Below are 24,012 nucleotides of genomic sequence, written 5' to 3' on the forward strand. Positions count from 1 at the left end.
ATAATCAAAATTGTGAGAACATGGCAATTAGAAATATTATAGCAAAAGACTGGTAAAGTATCATGTCTTTATGTAAGACATTATGAATCGTGTCCCATACGCTTCGGGTATAGGATCGATTGCATATGCTATAATGTTTGATCATTCTAAAATTTTCCAAATGCTTAGCGCATTAAGAGGGAAAAGGGACTAGAACGGTTTTTGACTAAAATAATTAAACAACTATCAAAGGACGATCTAAGGTTCGCCAAGGATTTGTTGCATGTGAGTAGTTGGAAGTATAGTGTTGGATGGACCATATCGACATTATTATGAATAGATAAGATTCTATTAAGAATGAGTTATCATATGGCAAATATGGAAATGTTTCCATATTGGGAGTTGGAAATTAAGAACTTATGTCTAGATTAGAAAATTTTATGCAAAAAGGATGTTCAAAGGAATGTACTTTGAGTGAGAGACATCACATCTATAGAATTGTTTTGTAACAATTTCTGATAGAGAACCTTGTATTTTCATTGGCCAAGTCTTGGTGACTTTTGTGCTATGACTTTACGAAAGGATCGTTGCATAAAATGTTAGAATCTAACATATTCTAGTAGTGGCAAGAACCTTGTATTCTAACACTATCGTTGAGGATTAGGAATTGTGAAATGAGCATCATTGGAAAAGTTTCCAATTGATCTATTTCACAAAGCATGGACCATAGGAAACATAGTGTGCATGCCCTGAGCATGGACAACTATTGTTATAATTCAAGAAATAAGTTGATTTTTTGAAACAGTAAGCAATGAATAATGAGTAATCAATATGGTGTTTAAATAAAAGTGTTTTATTTACGCTCAAATGTTTTGGGGCCATATAGGATTAAGTATTATTGTTGTGTTTCATTTTGCATGTTTTTACTTCCAGAATAACTGGGTTATTCGAACCTCCACAGTCGGTCATACGTTGGAAGTAGGTATGAAGGAAGACTGTCATGAATATGTCTGTAGATTGTCTAGAGTGTTTAGACATAGCACAAGTTTGCTGCAGAGTTCATGAGTGCTTTGATAAGATTAGAGTATTGGATTAAACCCACGCTCACTTGAATCACTTCATCTTTTTATCATGAGTAATTGTGAGACAATAATATTGTATATTCTTGAAACCGAGACGTGTGAGTTGTTATTTGTTGGGCGGTTGCACATTGATGATAAGTAAACGCACCAGTAACTTGGTGTTATAAAACTTATTGTTGTGTGTGATTCGATCAGTAGGTGCAAGCGAGCATTTGAGTCAAAGTTTATCCATTCCTTTTAACCAAAGTGGGATAAAAGCGATATCTGTGGGCCCCTCGATGATTTAGAGATGACCCTAAGCGCTTGGCCAAGCCGGGACTAAGTTGATGTGTTCAATTGTAGTCTGTTGTCAGTCGTCATAAATCGGAATTCGGGAAACCGTATAGAGAGAATGATCAAATTCATGTCATGTGTCTATACGATATCTTGAGAATGGAGGAATATATGATCCCTTATCTAAAGGACACGCGTATCTGATAAGATCAGAGTTGACAACGGCTTTTGAAATCTACGATTGCTGATCAGGTTCTGAAGTTATGCAAAAAAGTTATTAGACTTATCCAAGTGGGAGACTGTTGGATTAGTGTCTAAGTCCATAACTATTTTGGTATGTACTTGACCCGATTATGAGCATGGTCCTTTTGGGTTGCCTTCACCATAGCAATATGTAGGATGAATTAAGGAGAGAAAGGTTTAATTATGATTTATTAATATATTATAAGAATAATATATTAAAGGAGAAATCATATTGTTTAATTAATATTAGTCAAGAATTAATTAAGAATTAATTTTGTGACTAAAAGAGATTAATTAAACTTAGGGGACTGGAATTGTAATTATAGGATAATTGCAATTGGGCTATGGATCACCTTGGAATAATAGGTTGGACGAATTCTATGGGGAAGCCCATTAGAAATCGTCCAAGGCATGTTCTAGAAGGGGTCCATGGGCTGCTTAGGGCTTAAGCAGTCAAATTAGGGTTTCCTTGTTGGATAACCCTAATAGCCTAAGCATATAAGGAACCCCTGGGCACCAAAAACGTGGCTAACACTTGGATTAGGGTTTCCAGCCTTTTTTTTGGTGCCTCCCCTCTCTTCTCTCCTTCATCCAATTGCTTAGTGGTGTTTGTGACTCCATTAGAGGTGCAACACTTGAGGCACTAAGCTTTCTGAAGCCAATCAAAGCAAGGAATTGATTGTTATTACTATATAACAATCAAAGGTAATTACTAAACCCTTGTTTCAGTTCTTATATGATAGATCTAGGGTTTATAGCTTTGGATATTCAATTGCATGTTCATTAGACAAACTAGATCCAAAAGCTATTAGGGTTTGCATGTACACAATAGGAATGATGTATTGCTCGAAACCCATCAAATATTACATTTGGGTGTCTTATTAAGGATTCCATATCTAATCTAAACTTCTCTTTCTTCTTTTCAGATGTCTTCCAACCATGCTGCTTCTGGCTCAAACCCTACTGGCTCCTTCTCTCTCATGAACCTTCGTGGGAGAGTCATCTTTGATTGTTCAAACTTTAATGATTGGATCAGGAACATCAGGATGGTCACACGTTACTAGGACAAGGAATATGTCCTCGATAAGGTGCTGAGGGAAATTGATGAGTCTAATTCTACTTCGGAGGAGATCGCTGACTTTTGGGCACATTAGAGAGATGCTACCAAGGTGGCATGTATCATGTTGGCCACAATGAAAGATGAACTCCAGAAGTCCTATGAGGACTTTTACCCTTTTGAGATGCACATGTACCTGATGGACCGCTACCATCAAAGTTCTCATCAAGAGAGGTATGAAATCATCTCTTCCATGATAACAACCCGAATGAAGGATGGTGAACCCATCACGGGCCACATGTAGAAAATGGAAAGGTTTGTGGACCGTTTTCTCAAGTTGAATGTGAACTTCCCCGAGGAGTTGGCTATTGATCTCATATTTCACTCCTTACCTACTTATTATGATCAATTCCAAATGACATATCACATGAACAAGTAGGAGGTCACGCTTAGCAAACTTCAAGGGCTTTTGAAGACCGTTGAAACTGGTCTTAAAGGCAAATCGGTGGTTACCACTCCTACTCCTACCGCCGCCCCTGTTCTGGCAATCGGGCAAAGTAAAGGGAAGAAGAGGAAGACCCCTTCAAAGGGTACCAAGGGAAAGTCCCTTGATGGCTCCTCTTCAATTAGAACCAAAGGTGGTTCTGTCACTCCTTGTTCCAACCCAAAAGAAGCTCAATGCTTCTATTGTCAGGAAAAGGGGCACTGGAAACGAAACTGCCCCAAGTACCTGCAAGATGTTAAGGATGGGAAGCTCAAGCCTACCCATGCATGTATTTACACTATATTGTCTAATAACTCACCACATACTACTTCTTGGGTTCTTGATACAGGTTGCGGTATTCATATATGTTCTGATTTGCAGGGCCTAAGAAGAAGTGAGGATGTGGAGCAAGGAAAGATAAACTTGATCATGGGGAATAGGAAAGCTTCACCTTTCACCAAGATTAGAGTTTATTCTTTGTTGCTAAGTAATGGGTTAGTGTTAGATTTTAGTAAGTGTTGTTACTCGTCTCAAATGGCGAGAAATATTATTTCTTTTCAAGTTTTGTACAAACAAGGGTTTACTTTTTCATTTGATAATGAATGTGGTGGTATTAATGCTTTTTATAATAATGTTCTTTATTTTAAAGCATTACCTTGTGATGGTGTATATGAAACTGTGTCGGTTGTAGATAACTTAGGAAATAATGTATTACATATTGATTCTTCCACTAGTTTGGATAAATCATCCTTGTTGCATTGTCTTCTTGGACATGTTAATAAGAAGCGCATAGGCCAACTCCAAAAGGCTGGAGTCTTGGAGTCATTTGACTTAAAGTCGGATGATAGTTGCGAGTCTTGTTTGCTTGGAAAAATGACAAAGTCACCCTTCACTGGTACTTGTGCTAGGGGTGAAGTTTTGTTGGACCTCATACACACATATGTGTGTGGACCCTTCAGAACCGCCACAAGAGATACTAACCGCTTCTATGTGACTTTTACTGATGATTACAGTAGATATGGTTATGTCTACTTAATCAAGCATAAGTCAGAAACTTTTGAAAAATTCAAAGAGTTTAAATAAGAAATGGAGAATCAGTTGGGCAGGAACATTAAGATGCTCCGATCCGATCGAGGAGGAGAGTATCTTGTTATAGAGTTCCTTGCCTATCTTAAGGAATGTGGAATTATTTTCACAATTGACACCTCCCAGAACACCACAGCCTAATGGTGTGGCTGAGAGGCGCAATCGAACCTTGTTAGACATGGTTCATTCCATGATGAGTCGAGCTTTGTTACCAATCTCATTCTGGGGGTATGCCTTAGAGACTGCCGCCCATATCCTTAATCTAGTCCCTACTAAGAAGGTTGCCAAAACACTTCACGAGATGTGGACTGGGAAAGTTCCCAATTTAGACCACATCAAGATTTCGGGTTGCGAGGCTTTCGTGAGACGTGAGACTCAGGACAAGCTCGAACCTCGTAGTGGGCGGTGTATTTTCATCGGCTACCCACAAAATTCTTTTGGTTACATCTTCTACAGACCTAGTGAGAATGTGGTCTTTGTGGAAAGGAGAGGGGTCTTTCGAGAAAGAGATTTTATAAGCCTAGGAAACAGTCGGAGGCAAATTGACATTGAAAAACTTCAAGAGTCAAGCGGTGAAGAAACCTCAAACCCTAGCAGTCAACCTGAGGAGGAAACTCTTGTTGATGAATCCGTACCTCTGAGGCGTTCCACAAGAGTTAGGAATCCACCAGAGCATTACTATGGTTTTCATATTACTACGGAAGGTGATGCATTTATCAGTGACAATACACTGGTAAATCTGGATGAACCTAACAGCTTTAAGGAAGCCATGGTAGGCCCTAAATCTGCCAAATGGAAGAAGGCCATGGATAGCGAGACTCAGTCCATGTATGACAATCAAGTTTGGAACTTGGTTGACAATGTATCGTGTCGTAAAACGGTCGGGTGCAAGTGGATCTTCAAGAAGAAGACCGACATGGATGGGAATGTACACACTTATAAAGCGCGACCGGTTGCAAAGGGCTTTACTCAAACTCCGGGAGTTGACTATGATTAGACCTTCTCACCAGTAGCGAAGATTAAGTCTATTAGGGTGTTGCTGGCCATAGCTGCATTTCATGATTATGAAATATGGCAAATGGATGTCAAAACCACTTTCCTTAATGGAAAGTTGGCTGAGGATGGTTACATGAGTCAGCCAGTGGGTTTTGTCGATGCAAAGCACCCTAATAGAGTGTTTAAGCTTGAGAAATCCATCTATGGATTGAAACAAGCATCTCGCAGATGGAATCTTTGTTTCGATGAGAAAGTTAAATAATTTAGTTTTTTGAGGAGCGAAGATGAGTCCTGTGTATATGTTAAGGCTAGTGGGAGTATAGTTAGCTTTTTGGTATTATATGTGGATGACATACTACTCATGGGAAATGACATCCCAACTTTGTAGGAGGTTAAGTCCTGTCTTGGGAAGTGTTTCGCTATGAAGGACCTTGGAGAAGTTGTCTATATCCTAGGGATAAGGATATTGAGTGAAAGGAGTAAAAGACTAATTGGACTTAGTCAAAGCACATATGTGGACAAAGTGTTGAAAAGGTTCAACATGCAGAATTCCAAGAAATATGACTTACCGATCCAACGTAATGCCAAACTGAGCAAGGCTCAGAGTCCGAGTATAGAGGCTGAGATAGCTGAGATGAGTCGATTACCATCTGCTTCCGATGTTCGCTCGATCATGTATGCTATAACTTGTACCCGCCCTGCTGTGGCCTTTTCTTTGAGAATGGTCAGCATATATCAGGGGAATCCTGGCAAGGCTCACTGGACTGCGATGAAGAACATTCTCAAGTACCTGCAGAGGACTAAGGACTGGGTCCTTACCCTTGGTGGGAGTGATGACTTGAGAGTAGTGGGGTATAGTGATGCTAGCTTTCAGACTGATAGGGATAATTTCCACTCTCAGTCGGGCTAGATCTTTACCATGAATGGAGGAGCAATTACTTGGAAAAGTTCCAAGCAGGAGACAGTAGCTGATTCGACTTGTGAATCAGAGTACATAGTAGCGAGTGAAGAGGTTAAGGAGGCGATATGGTTGAGGAACTTCATCGGAGACCTTGGAGTTGTACCAGCTATAAAGGAGCCTATGGAGATTTTCTGTGACAACAATAGTGCGGTTGCCTTAGCCAAGGAACTGAGAGATCATGGAAGATCCAGACACATTGATAGAAAATATCACTTCATAAGACATAACATAGAAGAAGGACTCCTCGTGGCAAAGAGGGTATCGTCAGAAGAGAACCCAGCAGATCCCCTCACAAAGGGACTGGCTAGGGTTAGGCATTTGCAGCATGCGAGGCGCATCGGGCTGAAGGACGATATTAGTTTTACAAATTAGATAGCTATTTCTGAAACTTGTAAAATGTAATTGACATTTGATGATTAAATAAAAGTTGTTGTTTATTTATAAGTAAGGTGTTGCTATCTTGTGTCAATCGTTTACTATTGTTTCAACTTTGCATGTTTTGACTTCCAGAATAATTACTTTATTCAAACTCTCCACAGTCAGTCATATGTTGGAAGTAGGTATGAATCAAGACTATCATGAATTTGGCTTGTAGATGTCCAAGGTGTTGGACATAACAAAGAGTTGCTACAACATTCATGAGTGCTCATAAGTTCTGAGTATTGGATTAAACCCACGCTCACTTGTATCACTTCATGGAATTTATCTAGAGTGATCGTGAAACGGTAATATCATATAAGTCTTAAAACCTAGAGATATGAGTTGTTGCCTATGAGTTGGTTATGCATTGATTGTACGAAAACGCATCAGTAACTTGATGTCATAAAACGTGCCTTTGTGTATGATTCAACAAGTAGTAGAAAAAGCATATGAGTCGAAGTTTATCTGTTCCTTTTAGTCCATGGAGGATTAAAAGCGATATATGGGCCCCTCGATGATTTTGTTTTGACCTATGTGTCGGGCCCGATCAGAACCAAACTGATGTGTTCAGTTTAGTTCTATGTTAAACAAATCAGAAATCGGGAAACAAACTGCTGGACAATAAGTACGACATTGTTCCATGTAATCACTTATCTAAAATGTCACTTCATAGTTCAACAGAGTTTTAAGAGCTACGATTGTTGGTCGGTTCCTGAAGTCATACTTGCAACTATAGTTACCAGACGTATCCAAGTGGGAGACTATTGGATAAGGTGTCTAAGTCAGTAACTATATTTGCTATGTCATTGACCCGACCCGGCATGGTCTATTTGGGTTGCACTTCACCGAAACAAATTGTATGGATAATCTTTTGAGAATAGTATAGTTATGATTTATTAATATATTATTTAATTAGTATTGATCAAGAATTAATTTAGAATTAATTTAGTGATCAAAAGGAACTAATTAAATATGGACTCTTATATATATAGAATGGGCCAAGTTCATTTAGGTTGGGCTAAGCTTGCATGGATAGTCCATGGAGTTTTTGACCCATGGATCCTATGGAAATGAAAGGTCATGGGTATTAGGGTTTACATGAATGTAACCCTAATCCTCCATTCTATATAAAGAGGTCTTTGGCACATGAAATTACACTAGTGTGTGAGTACAAAGGGTGGGCCGATTTCTACTTGGTGCATACTATTCTCTCAAGTCTTCCAAGGTGTTTTGGTGATTTGTGATTCCACTTGAGGCATCCACATTGTTGGTGCTAGGCTCTCAAGATTCCAAGCAATCAACCACAAGAAAAGGTATGTTACTCTACTAAAGTTTTATATTACAAGTACCCCATAACATGCTAGTTAGGTTAAGAACCTTGGAAAATGAATATTTGCCTGTATAATAGAGAAAACATAGATCCAAGGTTTCTAGGGTTGCATGTACACCATAGGAGTGTTAGCATGCTCAAAACCCATCAAATTGTATGTATGGTATGTGGTATTTAGGGGGACTCACTAAGTTTTATGCTTACGGTTTTGTAGTTTAAAATTTCAGGTACATATGGTTCGAAAGGGAAAGGTCTGAAGTCATCGCACAACACTCCCCTTGGTTTTTATTTCGAATATACATGTGATTTTACTCTGATGATGAGAATATTTATACTATGTTTGTTTTGAAACAATTTGGTTGTATATTTGGGTGATTGAAAAATGAAAATTTTACCACAGTTTTTAGGATGTTACAAGTTGGTATCAGAGCCTTGGTTTGAGGTATTCGGGCACACTCTTGGTGTGTCAGAACTCAAACTGAGGGATTGATAATCTTTTTAAAGGAAATTGAGTTTTCCTAAAAGGTTTTTACAAATAAAAGGGGTTGTGATGTTTACAATCAGCTGAGCTCAAGTAAGTAATTTACAAAATACCGATACCTAAGTATTATGACTAGTATTCTTGTTATGTGAAAATTGCATGCTAGAGTAGGGCTAAGGATACCTACAGGAATCATATGCTAGAATTTCCTGATTTGTGTGATGCCTTATAGCCTAGGGGATTGGATGATATGTATTACTTGGGATTTATATCGGCTTAGTTAATTGGTAAGTGTATGCTTTAAAATGTGTATACGATTATGATCATATAGCCCAAGAATGATTGGTTTAGTCTTATTTCATGTTGCTTATTTGGTTGTGGGCTTAGGGTAGAATCATTTATTCGATAGTTTATGTGGTCCCATTTTGTGTATAGTTTGCATATATAAGGAAACCAGCGGTGTTGATAGAAGTTCCTAGTATTGTAGAGGCGAGTAAGTCATGGGTTACTAGGAGAGCCTAGGGAGTGCCATAGTGGGATATGTATGCTGCTTAGCATAGGGATTTTGTGTTTTTGGATTTAATGGGGTGACTTAGAGGATTCAAGATGGTTATTGAGGAAAGTACTGATAGGTGTGGAAGGTAGCATTGGGCCCATACTACAGAAAGCACGGGATCTGTACTCTAGTCAAGGATGGCTTCAGAGATTCTAAGGAGCTTGCAGAGTGATAGTTCCCTTTAGTTTATTCTTATCATTTGTATGTTTGTATTTCAATGCGGTAACCACTCGCGGAGGAGTTCTTGGCTCCGGTTCTGGCTTTGGCACAGAACCGATCGATTAGTGGTTGTGCGAGTTTATCACAGATTACTCAGGATATTATGGAGGCCACCCTTGTGATTTTTGGTACCATCAAGGAAGGGATAATGGAGCTTTTGGATGAGCGTCTCGGGGATTTTAGGGCTGAGATCGCAGAATGTTAGTTAAGGAAACAGACACTCTCGTTCAGGGAGTTCAATGCTCTTAGATCCCTAGAGTTCTTTGGGGATAAGGACCCAATTTCTAGCAGTTGATGGATCGCTTACATTGAGAATGCTCAGTGAACAAGGTTTTGCCCTGAGGGGTCAGAGGTGGGGTTCGCATCCTACCTTCTGAGAGATCGAGATCGTGACTTGTGGGAAGAGGTTGTTCATGTTGCAGGATCTGCGGCTGTGTCCACCTTGACTTGGTAGGATTTTGTGTCGAGGTTTCGGGTTGAGTTTGCGTCGGCGATTGAGGTGCAATAGCTGCCGAGGGAGTTCCAGGACCTTCACCAGATTACAGAGACTGGGGTGGAGATCAAGGCCAAGTTTCGAGAGAGGGAGTTTTGTTGGTTCAGTAGTATGTGGCGGTCGAGGAGATGAAAAAGATGAGATATCATGACATGTTGATGGATGGCCTTCGAGAGTTTGTGTGCATATCCAGTTGCAGGACATTGGAGGACATGTTTGCTAGGGCCCGAGACTGGGAAATTGATTTGAAGCTTCTTAGGAAGTAGAAGTAGGTTCAGTTTCAGTCAGCAGAAGGCTCCGGGAAGAAGCCAAAGGTGTTTGACTCGCGATCTAGAGGCTAGCAGGGCCGAAGCCGATGCAGAAAGTGCGGGAAACCGTATGATGAGGCGTGTCGAGTTAGTGTTTTGGGCTGCTATAGGTGTGGCAAGATTGGTCACATGAAAAGGGATTGTCCCCAGGTATCAGGTCTTATTTGCTTCCACTGCAATTAGACGGGCCACAAGAAGGTCAAGTGCCCTAGATTAATAGTAGGAGCTGTGATGACCCCAACACCAGCCACCTTGAGGATTAATGATGGCCGCCAGGGCAAGGCAGAAGCTCCCGTGGTGAAGAGAAGGGCATTCCAATTAACAGTCGAGGAAGCACGAACAGTACCATATGTGGTTACTCATATGTATCTTTATCATATCTTTTAATGCTTTTCGTATTTATGCTTATATTTATCTAGTTTTGTAATAGGGAAATTTTTAGTGAATGGTATGCCAGCTCATATTTTGTTTGACTCGGGAGCTACCCAATCGCTTCCATCTCTTGTACATAGTAAGAAGTTTAATGATGCTCCCGAGATTTTGGATTATCCATTGGAGGTAGAGATTGCGGATGATCATTTAGTGAGTGTTTCGAGGGTTCATCGAGGATGTGTTATGAATATGTTCAGTGAGAGATGCTCGATTGATCTTGTACCGATTCCTCTATGAGGGTCGAAGGTTATTGTGGGGATCGACTGATTGGGCCCTAATGGGGCTATGATTGATTGTGACCACCAGTTCGTGAGAGTTCGAACCTCAAGTGCGGGAGAACTGGTTATTCATGGTGAAGGTGCTCTGCATGGACCGACTGTCTGTTTAGCTGTGAGAGCTGGGAGTTATCTTCAGCAGGGGTGTTCCATATTTTTGTTATATATGATGGATGCTCTAGTAGAGAGGGTAGTGGTTGTGGGTGATGTGCCTATTGTTTAGGAGTTTCCTGATGTGTTTCCCGAGGATTTCTGAAGTGTCTCCCAAGAGTTAGGTTGAGTTCTAGTTTGCTTTGGCTCTCGGTGCGGCTCCGATAGCCAAGGCACCATATTGTTTAGCACCTCCGTAGATGCGGGAGTTGTCTACCCAGCTACAAGAGTTACTAGACAAAGGATTTATCAGGCTGAGTAGTTCGCCATGGGGAGCACCGATTCTGTTCGTAAAGAAGACGGATGGTTCACATATGATGTGCATTGACTACCAGGAGTTGAATAAGTTAACGGTGAAGAAACGTTATCTGCTCCTGAGGATAGATAATTTATCCGACATTCTTAAAGGTGCATCTTGGTTTTCCAAGATTGATTTGCAATCAGGATATCTTCAGATGAGGTTTAGGGATGAGATTGTATAGAATATAACCTTCAGGATGCACTGCGACCATTATGAGTTTGTGGTGATGCCTTTTGGGCTCACCAATGCACCAGCAGCATTCATAGATCTCGTGAATCGGGTATGTAGGACGATGATGGATCGGTCAGTGATTGTATTCATTGATGACATCTTGGTTTACTCCACGACCAATGAGTAGCAAGAGGAGTATCTACGAGGGGTTTCGGAGACCCTGAGGAGGGAGAAGCTTTATGACAAGTTCTCCAAGTATGAGTTTTGGTTGCGTGAGGTGCGGTTCTTGGGGCACATCATCAACCAGAATGGTATATTGGTTGATTCAACCAAGATTGAGGTAGTGATGTAGTGGGAGGTTCAAAGGAAACCATCCGAGATTCGGAGTTTTCTTGGACTCGCGGGTTTTTATCGGAGATTTATCCAGGATTTCTATAAGATTTTTGTACTATTGACCCGTTTGACGAAGAAGAATGTAACTTTCCGACGAGGGCCTGATCAGCAGGTAACTTTCGAGAAACTTTCACAGAGATAATACGAGGCTCCGTTTCTCACACTTCCCGAGGGTATGTATGATTTTATGGTTAATCAAGACGTGTCGATCTCAGGATTGGGACTAGTACCTATACAGATAGGAAACGTGATTGCTTACGCTTCGAGGAAGTTAAAGCCTCATGAGGTGAATTACCCGATGCACAAATTGGAGTTAGGGATGTGGTTTTCGCCCTGAATATTTGGAGGCATTACTTGTATGGGGTTAGGTGCACTATTTACACTGACAGAGAGCCTGAGATACATGATGGATCGGCCGAATCTGAATATGAGACAACGGAGGTGGTTGGATGTAGTGAAGGATTATGACTGCGAGATTTTGTATCACCTGGGGAAGGCCAATGTTGTCGAAGGTGCCTTGAGCCACAAGGCAACAAGTATATCTATTAGATATTTTTGTCTGAGGATGGTTATTTTCTCGCCTATGACATCCTAGAATTTAGGTCTAAAATTGTAGACAGTCAGTTCACCACGAACCCCTTTTCAATCTGATCTATTGAGCTTTTATGCATATTTTTATAAATATATAGTGTCATTAAAACTAAAATAAAATACGAGATGATATCCTACTTTCAATTACGGAATATCACAAACGAATCAAAACAACACAAACTTCTGCCCTAGTTAATACGTCTGAAAAACTGAAAATTTGTATTAAGCAGGCATGAGGAAGGTAAACACTTCAATCTCGTAGTACATGTTTACCTGTTTCCAAAAATATGAAGAACGTCCAATACAGAGTTCGTATGTAAAAGATACGACCGTTTTAAGAATCCAAAGTCAGTATAATACTGTTTTTCTTAAAACTCTTAAAACCGTTTCTATCCATTGAGGGACTTGCACACCTCATATGGAAATTCCGAAAGTATTTTTGGACTCAGGCTCTAGTCTAATATTTGATTTTATAATCGAAATATTTTTATCAAAAATATTAATATTTTCAAAAGTTGAAAAATTAGACGTTTTCAGCTTAATTATACGCAAAATTTAACCGTCATTTCGCGGAGTTTCGTATACCGGAGTTGAATTTCGTCTGCATATCTAGAATCACCACGACCGGGATAACAAGCTGGCACTTTCAGAAAAAAAATTAAGAAATCGTATGATGGCATGAGAATCGAGAAACGAGAGTTACATGATAAAATACACTACATTTTATTTGTACACAATATCTTTAAATTGTAAAACCAAAAATCATTTATTTTATCAGCTCAAATCTTGAAGAACAAATCTTATACAATTCCAAAATCTTCCCAAAATCACACCCATGCCTCCCCTATCTTGATTTAAAATCAACCATATGTGCAAAAAAATCATTTTATACAAAACTACACATATACTCTATCTCTCATGTATCTATAGAACCTAAAATCACACTCAAACATTTCACAGATATGAGACCCACTAAATATTGTAATTGTACTCTAAAATCCTTCATTTGGTTTGAAGCTTACGTTCACTTCTTCTTCAACCTGTTAGAACACTCAAACACCACATTACAAAACACTACAAACACCTCCATCTCCATGTGTCTCTGTTGCAGTTCGCCATCAGAAACCAACCCCCAAAACAACCAGTTGATTTATGTTTCTTCTTCTTCCCTCTTCCTTATGTAGTTTCAAGCAAAAAAAAACACCACTGTAGATTTTTGTTAATGTTTTTCATTATTTTTTTGATTTTCTGTCAAGAACACACCACTGAAGTGGGTATTTTTCTTGTGCAAACACAAGAGACCAGCAACTCTTTTCCTTTCTTCTTCATCTTCGTGAACTGTCAAGAACCACCGGAGGTGGTGCTCGTTTTTCCGGTGAACAAGAAGGGAAACAACCCTTGTTTTGCTTCCTACATCTTCCCATCAGTTGGACCGGCCTCTCTTCTCCTTTAGCTTCCTTTCCTGTGAAACATCAAACGCAAACACCCTTCCCTTCATTGGGTTCTTTCAAAATAAAAAAAAAGGAAACCGAGAAGAAAAGGTTGTCGGAGCAGCCCCCGTCCACTCACTTGTTCCACCATTGCCGAGTAGCAGCTCTGTCGCATCTTCCCTTCCTTCCCAATGCGATCCGTTGCCAAACACCCCCACTCGAGCTACTATTGTTGATAGTTTCCTCCCACTAGAACCCCTCTTCTGGAGTCTCCCTTGTACCTTCTCTTTTCTACTCTTTTCTACATGTGCCTATATGCTTCGTTTTTACAAACAAATTATCCTTTTATACGAAAATACAATCAGTCTAGTTTATAAAAATGTTATTTAACAATGTAACATATTGTTACAAATAAACTAGTATAAACTTTTTGTATACGTATTATGGTTATTTCATCATTAAATAACTAGTCTACAAACAAATGTTGCATGATACAAAAATATATGACTTTTATGTGACATTGTATATTATAACAAGCACATTATAAAACTTTGTAGTATTTCAAGGATTCAAGCTATTACTATTTATGTATATTTATATTTTTAAATACATAAAGTTTATACTTGTACATATGTTCATTACTCTGAAACATACATCTTTATAAAAGCGAGTACATTACACTTTTACATACATACCAAGGATACTCGGCTTTCATAAACTTTATACAATAAAATTCATTATGCCTAGTGACTTAACCACAATTAAGTTAGGGTTGATAGTTATTCACATACTTTTTAGTTAAGGGCTTTTTAGTAAGACTATATTCATTATCTGAGTCTAAACACTTAGCATACCCAGACTACTATAACTATTAATCTTCGGAGCGAGATACACATGTATAAATCTATAAAGGGTTGACATCCCCACAATCGAAGTGGACGATAAGTGTCTACAATTGTTACCACAACGACCAATGAAGCGTTATAGGAGGGTACATCTTGTCATATAGATCGGTTATAGGACTCACTATAAACATTAAGTGGAATCTCTCTCACTCTCACTACAAACTATGGGCTTGGTTACTTTTATAACTATTTTAAGAATGGAATTACTTATGTAATAGTACAATTGGTTTTCAAGAATATTCAAGGATTCTTTACAAATATAGTTTTAAGTACAGATTTACTTATACAAAGATACATTTTGTCTTTCAAAGACTCTTTACAAACATATTTTTAAGTATGGATTTACTTATATAAAAATACATTTTGTCATTTAAAGACTCATTGCAACCACTGTTTTAACTACTGTGATACATACAAAGAAAATACTTTTTAGACTTTTTAAAAGTATCACTGCTATTAGCAGAAAACCCGTAACTTTCACCAACCTTGTGTTCACCCTCAAAACTACATGTATTCTCAAGAAATCATTAAACATAAATTCAACACGGATTGGATTATAGGTGACCTAGTTTACTTGTTGTTGTATTATATGCCTATCTGTTAAGGCAATTCATGTATATTATTATTTGTAAAAATCTGGTATTCAAATATCAAGATAGAACACGAATGCTATTTTGTTTATTGTTGTACTTGTGTTATATATTCAGTTTACCTGTGATCCATGAAATTAGTCACACAGCCCGGCGTGTTCCGCCACCTCGGCCGGGGGTGTGACATAACCACTGTTAGAATTGACCAATAAGGAAAAAATAGAGGGGTTGGACAGGGAAAATTGGAAGGAAGAAAGGATTAGGGGGTCATATTTTGTTATTTTTTAGGGATAGTCGTGGAGTGCTGACTTAATGTGGCAGGGTTAGGCTTACGGTTGCTGGTGGGGTTATACAGACATTATTAGAGGTGGCTTATAGGTCGAAATTTTTGATCCACCCAATAACTAAATTGGTATATACTTGAATTAAAAGCAAAGTCCTTTTGGGTTACCCTCAAACCTAATAATTTAACAGGATGACTTTTAGAGCGACAGACAGATTTATTGATTTATTATATGATTAATAAATAGAAATAAAAGACTTATTAATATATTATGAGAATAATATATTAATTAGAAACAATATTATTTAATTAAGAATTAATCAGAAATTAATTATAATTAATTTTGGGATTAATTGGTTTAATTAAAAGTGCAAGGACTAAACCTGTAATTGTTCAATAGTTAAACAAAAGTGTAACGTCCCATTTTTCACAACTAAAATTTTTCATTTTTATTAAGGTAAAACTTTCCAATTTATAAATTCATCTTTAAGAAAACCGTTTATTCCAAATTAGATTTATTAAAAATCAGAGTATCATAGAAAACGCAGAATTCTCAATGTTGTTGATGAGTGTGTACAGTCCCGCCCTCGCCTTCCCCCAATCATCGATGATATCTGAAACCATAAACCACTAGGTAAACATAAAGTTTAGTGAGTTTCTCCAAAAATACCCCATACGATAAACATACAAGCATGCATCAGGTCCACTCAGCCATCGGGCTGGAATACCCTGGGTATGTTGGCCTACCGCCTCAAGCCAACCGCTCTGCCAGAGCCTCCATGACTTCGGCTTACAGCCGGCCTACATCGGTTATCTTGGCCTACAGAACAAAGCGGGACCGCCTCAACTCACTACCACCATATATCGACATATAAACAAACAAGGATCAAGTAGGCACATAATACAGACAAATAGCAATCATACAGCTCACTCCCGCCTACTAGTCCTCTCACAGCACATAATCCTAGTACCAGCTAACCTCCATGAAATGTGTATCCATAAGTAGCCAGATGTAAGATAGCCACCCGAACAGATGACCTTACTCTAGAGCCACAACCAAACAAGGAACAGGGAAGAACGCTTAGACCAAGAGTTCTCAGGCTATCCTACATGACCACAGACAGTCCCTAGGGCACTCCACCAGATGATAACCAGTAAGTACATGTAACATACAGATCCAACGGTGCACTATAGCATAGCAACATCCTACATACATGGATATCGATCTAATAGATCTCTACAGAATAACAACATACACGACACCAAGATACAGATGTAGCAGATCACTACATCATAACAACATACTCGGCACCAAGATACAAATCTTTCAGATCACTACAGCATAGCAGCATACTCGATACCAAAATACAGATCTAACCGATCACTATAGCATAGCGACGTACTAAATAGTAATAATCCAAGAAATGCATGACTGTATATAATCAGAGGTGAGATAGACACCCATACAGGTGATCCTACTCTAGAACCACAACCAAACAAGGAACAGGTAAGAAAGCCTAGATCAAGAGTCCCCAGTCTATCCTACATGACTATATACAATCCCTAAGGCATATCTCTTCTAACAGATAACCGAAACCTAGTGGGCCGACATTGGTACCTTCGACCCATGGTACAATGAGGCAAAACTCCCCTGAAATGAAGAAACCCGAGAACAACGTGATATGCTATTCGCTACTCTGCTTGATCATGCGGCTCCACCAACATCAAAACCAATAAAATCTTAATCACCAATAAAAAATCCTCAAGTTTGACCTAAAGTCAAACTTGGTCAAAGTAAAATCAAGAAACGTCAACCCAGATCGAGTACGCCCAACGTACTCGGCTCGTACGCCCCGTGTACTCGTAATCCAGATACGGCTCCCCTCAGGCGCACACCCAGCGTACTACAGTTACGCCCAACATACGGAATGGCTTAACAACTTCATTTTGAGGGCTTAATTCCTCAAGACACTACGTCTAACTTTCAGTCTTAGCCCCAAATGGCAACCCACACAATAAATTTTCCAACTTTATGGTTCTACATGTCTAGATCAATCCCAACAACAAAACCCTAACCTTTCTTAACCACTAAAGCACTTAATGGGTTGCATGAAGGAATCTCAGGGGCCAAGGTCATATTGTTATGGCTCAAGACATGGAAATACATCCAAAAGGACAGCCCAAACGTTCCGTAACATGTCATACACAAGAAAGGCCATATTTAGGACAAAAGATCATATTTTCATCATGCAAGCTAGATCTAGCAACTTAGTCATCAAGGTGGGAACTTTTTACCTTCTAAAGATGGAGAAGGATGCAAAACTTTTAGATCGAAGCTTGCTTCTAGCTTCCAAGCTTCACCACCACCTTATTCTTCCTTTGGAACACACAAAACACACACTCAAGCTTCAAAGTGCAACAATGGGGCTAGGGTTTGCAAGAGAAGACGATTCTAAAGATGGAGGCTGGGAATGGGGTGAAGAAATGCAACTTAAGGATCAATATAAAGGGTCCAAACCCTTAAAATTAGGGTTTTCGCCCAGACGGAGTACGCCCAGTGTACACATTGTACCCCAAGCGTAATCCCAAAACGACGTCGTTCCATTTAAAACCTTACGCCATTCGTACCATGCTGGTACGCCCAGCGTACCCTGATTTGCCCAAAAATTACGACAATGCAACTATGGGCCATATTGCAAACAAAACTCATTCCAAGGATCAAAAATGTTATATTTGAAAATCGGGGTATTACAAAATGGGATTCCAGAACCCTCCAAGGTGGTGGGTGGTTTTAAGGAGCTAAATTAGGGTTTCTAGAATATTCCATATACATAATATGGATATTTAGGAAACTACATAATTACCTAATTTGAAATAATATTATTTTAATAAAGTAAATTATCTAGGGTTTTCCTATCACCTATAAATAGGGTCCTTAGGCTATCCATTTTTGGCCATTTACTTCTCCCAAGAGGATAGCCAGAAATCTACCTTCCCTCTCCTCTCTCTTATAGTTTCCTTAGTTGCTAGGATTTGGGTGTGAACCATCAGACACACGAGATTTATGGTGCTTTCTTCCAAGAGCTTTTGAAGAAGGATTTCATTGGTTATTTACAAGAATAATAAAAAGGTATGTAAACCCTAACTTATTTATGATTTTAGAAAATACTAGGGTTTCTATAGAGTTCTTTGATGTTCATATATTATATCTTTCAATAGTGAAAACATAGATCCAATTAGGTTTCATGTGAACTTAAGAGTTAAGTTATTTTCGGCCACATGATTTTTTGTAACCTATAAAACCTATCAGTGGTATCAAAGCCCAATGTTTTCAATTGAATATGCAAAATAGTTGAATATATCAAATTAGGTTTTATAGAAATTAAACCCTAAAGGATGATATTTTCGACTTGGGCTAGTGTTCTAGAAACCCTAGCCTCCTCCCTAAGTTTTGATAATATGGTAGGGATATTAGGGTTTAGTTATTTGATAATTATTGTTTTAATTGGTTAAAATAGAATAATTAAATTGGATAATCTCTATACCCTTAATTTTCGAAAATCTAGTAGGGTAACGATTGAGATTAAATTCAAATTATTTAATTAATAGTTTAATAGTAAATAATATTTAATCCTTATATGATTTAAATTAATTTAATTAATAGTTAACTAAAAGATAAAGATTAAATCATAATTGGTTTATTTTAAACTATATTAATTTTTATATTAATTTCGAAAATAAACATGCACTTTATACTATATATAATTAAAAGTTTAATAATATTATATGTATAAGACTAGTCAGTCAAATCGCTAGTATGCCTCATTCACAAAGCCATACTATAAGGTGAGTTAAGGAACCGACCTATAAAATGATCGTCATTGGGTGTCCACTCTCACCCACCACTCTCTTGTATGGTGGAGGGTCGTTAGCCGAATGGATTTGATAGGACATAATCTCATTAATAATTATATGGATATAAAGTAACTAAACTATTTTGAAAAAATCTCACTCTTAGTTACTTTAGGAAAAATGTGAAAAGTATGTTAATCCATGAAATTGCACATTATACTTTATATATAGTTAGTGGAGCGTGTGTGGTTAACCATCACACTAATAGTGACTATAAAGAGTAATAATGGTCATCTAAAAAATTATCATTGTTAATGGAGCACATGTGGTTAACTGACACATTAATTAGATATGATAAATGACATCAAGGTTGTTAAGCATATTTGCATGGTTATTCACATCTTGTTTGTGATCCTCGAAATCTCATTCACAAATAGAAGAGGATAATCTGAGATTAAACATGTCATTGATAAGATTAAATAAATCTCAAAAGATCTAGGAATTTCATAGTTTGAAATTGGTGAATTGTTTTACCTACCTTCATAAATTCATGATAAGATTATGATATCCCTTTTCTTAGTTGTGAATTCTTATTTTGGATCCTAGCCTTAAATATTTATTATGGGTTAAAATATTAAGGATTTATGTCATCTAACTAAAACTACTTTTTCTCTATATATGTCTACTCCTGGTGATGCTTCTGCTTCTCAAACCTCTACCCAAAGCTTCTCGCTACTCTCGATTGTGTCCAAGGTGACATTGGATGGCACGAACAATAATGATTGGATGAGTAACATCAAGATGGCTCTTTGATACGAGGGCAAAGAGTATGTCCTTGAAAAACAGCTTGTTGAGATCGATGAAGCCACTACTACTCGTGAAGAAATAGCCTTATACAAGAAACATTATGACGACACGACTAAGGTTGCTTGCGTCATGGTTGCCACCATGGTTCCTGAGTTTCAAAGGTTTTATGAGGACTACTGGGCATATGAGATGAACTTGGATCTTGTGGAAAAGTTTCACAAGAGAGCTCGTCAAGAAAAGTATGAGCTTGTCAAAGCCCTCATGGCTTGCAAGTTGAAGGAATGGGAGTCGGTCTGCAGTCATGTGAAAAGGATGCAAAGATAAGTGGAGCTCCTTCAAAGGATTAATGTGAATTTTGACGAGGAATTAGCCATTGATATGGTCCTTTATTCCTTGCAACCTTGTTATGATCAGTTCATATTGGCTTATCATTTGAACAATACTGATACCACATTGGCCCAACTCCACAACCTATTGTAGACAGTTAGGGCGGGTTTGAAGAAAAATCAAAAATCTACAGCTACCAGTGCTCCCGTCATTTCCATTAGGCAAAACAAAGGAAAGAAGAGGAAAGGTGCTCCTAAGACGAACTGGAAGGGCAAGGCCCGTGTTGGGTCGTCTAGCAATGGCCCAAAAGCAAAGACCAATTCTAACATTCCTTCTGCTAGTGATCCCAAAGAGGCTACTTGCTTCAATTACAATGAAAAGGGCCATTGGAAACGAAGTTTCCCCAAGTACTTGCAAGACATCAAGGATGGAAAAGTGAAGCCAACATTGGCAGATATTTACACTATTCAAACTAATAACTTATAATCTACTCGTTCTTGGGTCCTTGATACAGGATGTGGTTTTCACATTTGGTCTGATTTGCAGGGGCTAAGAGAAAGTGAGGAGGTGGAGCATGGAAGGATGAATTTGATCATGGGCAATAGGCGATCTTCTCATGTTACCAAGATTGGAAGTTATAGTCTTGTGCTTGGTGGTGATGTTATATTAGACTTAGTTGATTGTTTCTATTCGTCAGAAATGACGCGAAACATTATTTCTTTTTATGCACTATTTAGACAAGGCTTACGATATTCAAATTATGATGTGAATGGTTCGATTTTGGTTTACAAAAATGGTATTTTTATGTTTGAAGCTTTACATTGTAATGGTGTGTATGAAACTGTTATTTGCGTTGGGCACATTAACAAGAAACGCATCGCCTAAATCCAAAAGGATGGAGTGTTGGAATCATTTGACTTAATGCCATATGATGAATGCCAATCTTTTCTTTTGGGCAAGATGACAAAATCACCATTCACTGGATCTTGTGAAAGAGGTGAATGTTTGTTGGATCTCATACACATAGATGTGTATGGACCCTTCAGATCTACCACAAGGAATGCTAATCAGTTTAATGTAACTTTTACAAATGATTATAGCAGATATGGCTATATTTACTTAATTAAACTTAAATCAGAAGCATTTGAAAAGTTCAAAGAGTTTTAACATGAAGTTGAGAATCAATTAGACAAGAAGATAAAGATGCTCAGATCTGATAGAGGCGAAGTGTATCTTAGTATCGAGTTCCATGACTATCTCAAGGAATGTGGAATAGCTTCAAATTTGACTCCTCCTAGGACACCACAACTTAATGGTGTGGCTGAGAGGTGTAATCGGACCTTGTTATACGTGGTTCTTTCCATGATGAGTCGAGCTTCTCTTCCCATTTCTTTATGGGGGTATGCCTTAGAGATAGCCACCAATATCCTCAGTCTTGTCCCTACCAAGAAGGTTGCCAAAACACCTCACAATTTCCCTCATTAGCACATATCAAGGTTTGGGGTTGTGAAGCTTTCGTTAGATGAGAGACTCATGACAAGCTAGACCCTAGAAGTAACAGGTGTATTTTCATTGGTTACCCATAAAAGTCTTTTGGATATTTGTTCTACAAACGTAGTGAGAACATGGTCTTTGTAGCACGAAGAGGAGTCTTTCGTGAGAGAGAGCTCATATACAAAGAGGACAGTGGGAGTACAATTGACCTTGAAGATATTCAAGAGTCAACCAATGAAGGAAACTTAGAATATACTAGCTCTCAACCATAGGATGAGACTCTTGTTGAACCCTTTGACAATTCAATACCTCTTCGATGTTCTAGTAGAGTTAGCATGCCACCTGAGTTCTATGGTTTTCATATAACTATAGATGGTGACATGTTTGTCATGTTGGGTTTTGAGCATTCTAACACTCCTAAGTGTACATGCAACCCTAAATACCTTGGATCTATGTTTTCTCTATTATACATACAAATATGAATATCCAAGGTATTATCCTAACTAGCATACCAAAACATTGATACTAGAGTAATAAAACAGATAGAATACATACCTTGTTGTTGTTGCTTGACTCCATGAAGCTTGAGAGCCTAGTTCCCCAAGTGTGACACCTCAAATGGTTCACACAACATCATGAACACTTGGAATAACCATGAGAAGAAGACACTCCAAGCTCAAATTGACTAGCCCTCACATATGTATCACTTGTGTCAAATTCTTGAGCTAAAGGGGTCCTTATATAGTGTGCACATTAGGGTTACTCCATGTAACCCATGACTTTACCCATTCCTTATGCTCCATGGGTTTTAATCTCCATGGAGTATCCATGGGTCACCACATGGGTTAAACCCAACATAAGGAATCTTGGATCATAAGCCCACATATATAAGAATGAATGATTTACACAATTAATCCCCGTATATTTAATTAGTCTCTTTTGATCACTAAATTAAGTCCAAAATAATTCTTGATCAATACTAATTAAATAACATGATTTCATATTAATATATTAGAACTTATAATATATTAATATGTCACAAATGTCTTCTTCTCACAAAAGGTCTATCCAAATGTCCCGATGCCATGCAACCCAAATGGACCATGCCGAGTCGGGTCAAGTCTTACCAATTATAGTTATGGACTTAGACACTAATCCAACAGTCTCCGACTTGGATAAGTCTAAAACTGTTATTGAGTATGACTTCAAAAACCAACTAACAATCGTAGCTCTCAAAAGCCGCTGTCGAACTCTGACCTTGTCGATGAGCTCTGGCCTTTGTCAATGACTTGTCCATTAGATAAGAGATCATATATTACTCCATTCTAGATATCATATGGACTGAGACATGGATTGTAAATCATTCTCTCTGTCCATTTGTTGTTTCCCGATTTGTGATTTATGACGAATGACTGATTGAACAAATCAAATCAGTCCTGGCTTGGCCAAGCACTCACATGTGTCATCACTAAATCATCGAGGGGCCCACAGATATCGCTTTTATCCCGAAGGTAAAAGGAATGGATAAACTTCGACTCATATGGCTTGTTCTACTACTTGTTGAATCATACACAAAGGCACGTTTTATAACATCAAGTTACCGAATGCGTTTTCGTGCAATCAATGTACAACCAACTCATAGTAACAACTCATATCTCTAGGTTTCAAGAATATAAGATATTATCGTCTCATGATCACTCGTGATAAAATCCATGAAGTGATTCAAATGAGCGCGGGTTGAATCCAGTACTCAGAACTTATGAGCACTCATGAGTGTTGTAGCACAACTTTGTCCGCCAACTTGGACCTCTACAAGCCAACCCATGACAGTCTTGATTCATATCTACTTCCAACATATGACCGACTGTGGATGGTTTGAATAACTTAGTCATTCTGGAAGAATAACCTAGTTATTATGGAAGTCAAAACATGCAAAGTGAAACACAAGAATAAATGAATCTAATACGGTATCAAAACCTATGAATATAAATAAAACACTTTTTATTTATCACCATACTGATTACTCATTATTCATTGTTTTGG

The sequence above is a fragment of the Lactuca virosa genome, chromosome 7, assembly GCF_052849685.1.
Source record: "Lactuca virosa cultivar CGN04683 chromosome 7, Lactuca_virosa_CGN04683_v6, whole genome shotgun sequence".
NCBI lineage: Eukaryota > Viridiplantae > Streptophyta > Magnoliopsida > Asterales > Asteraceae > Lactuca > Lactuca virosa.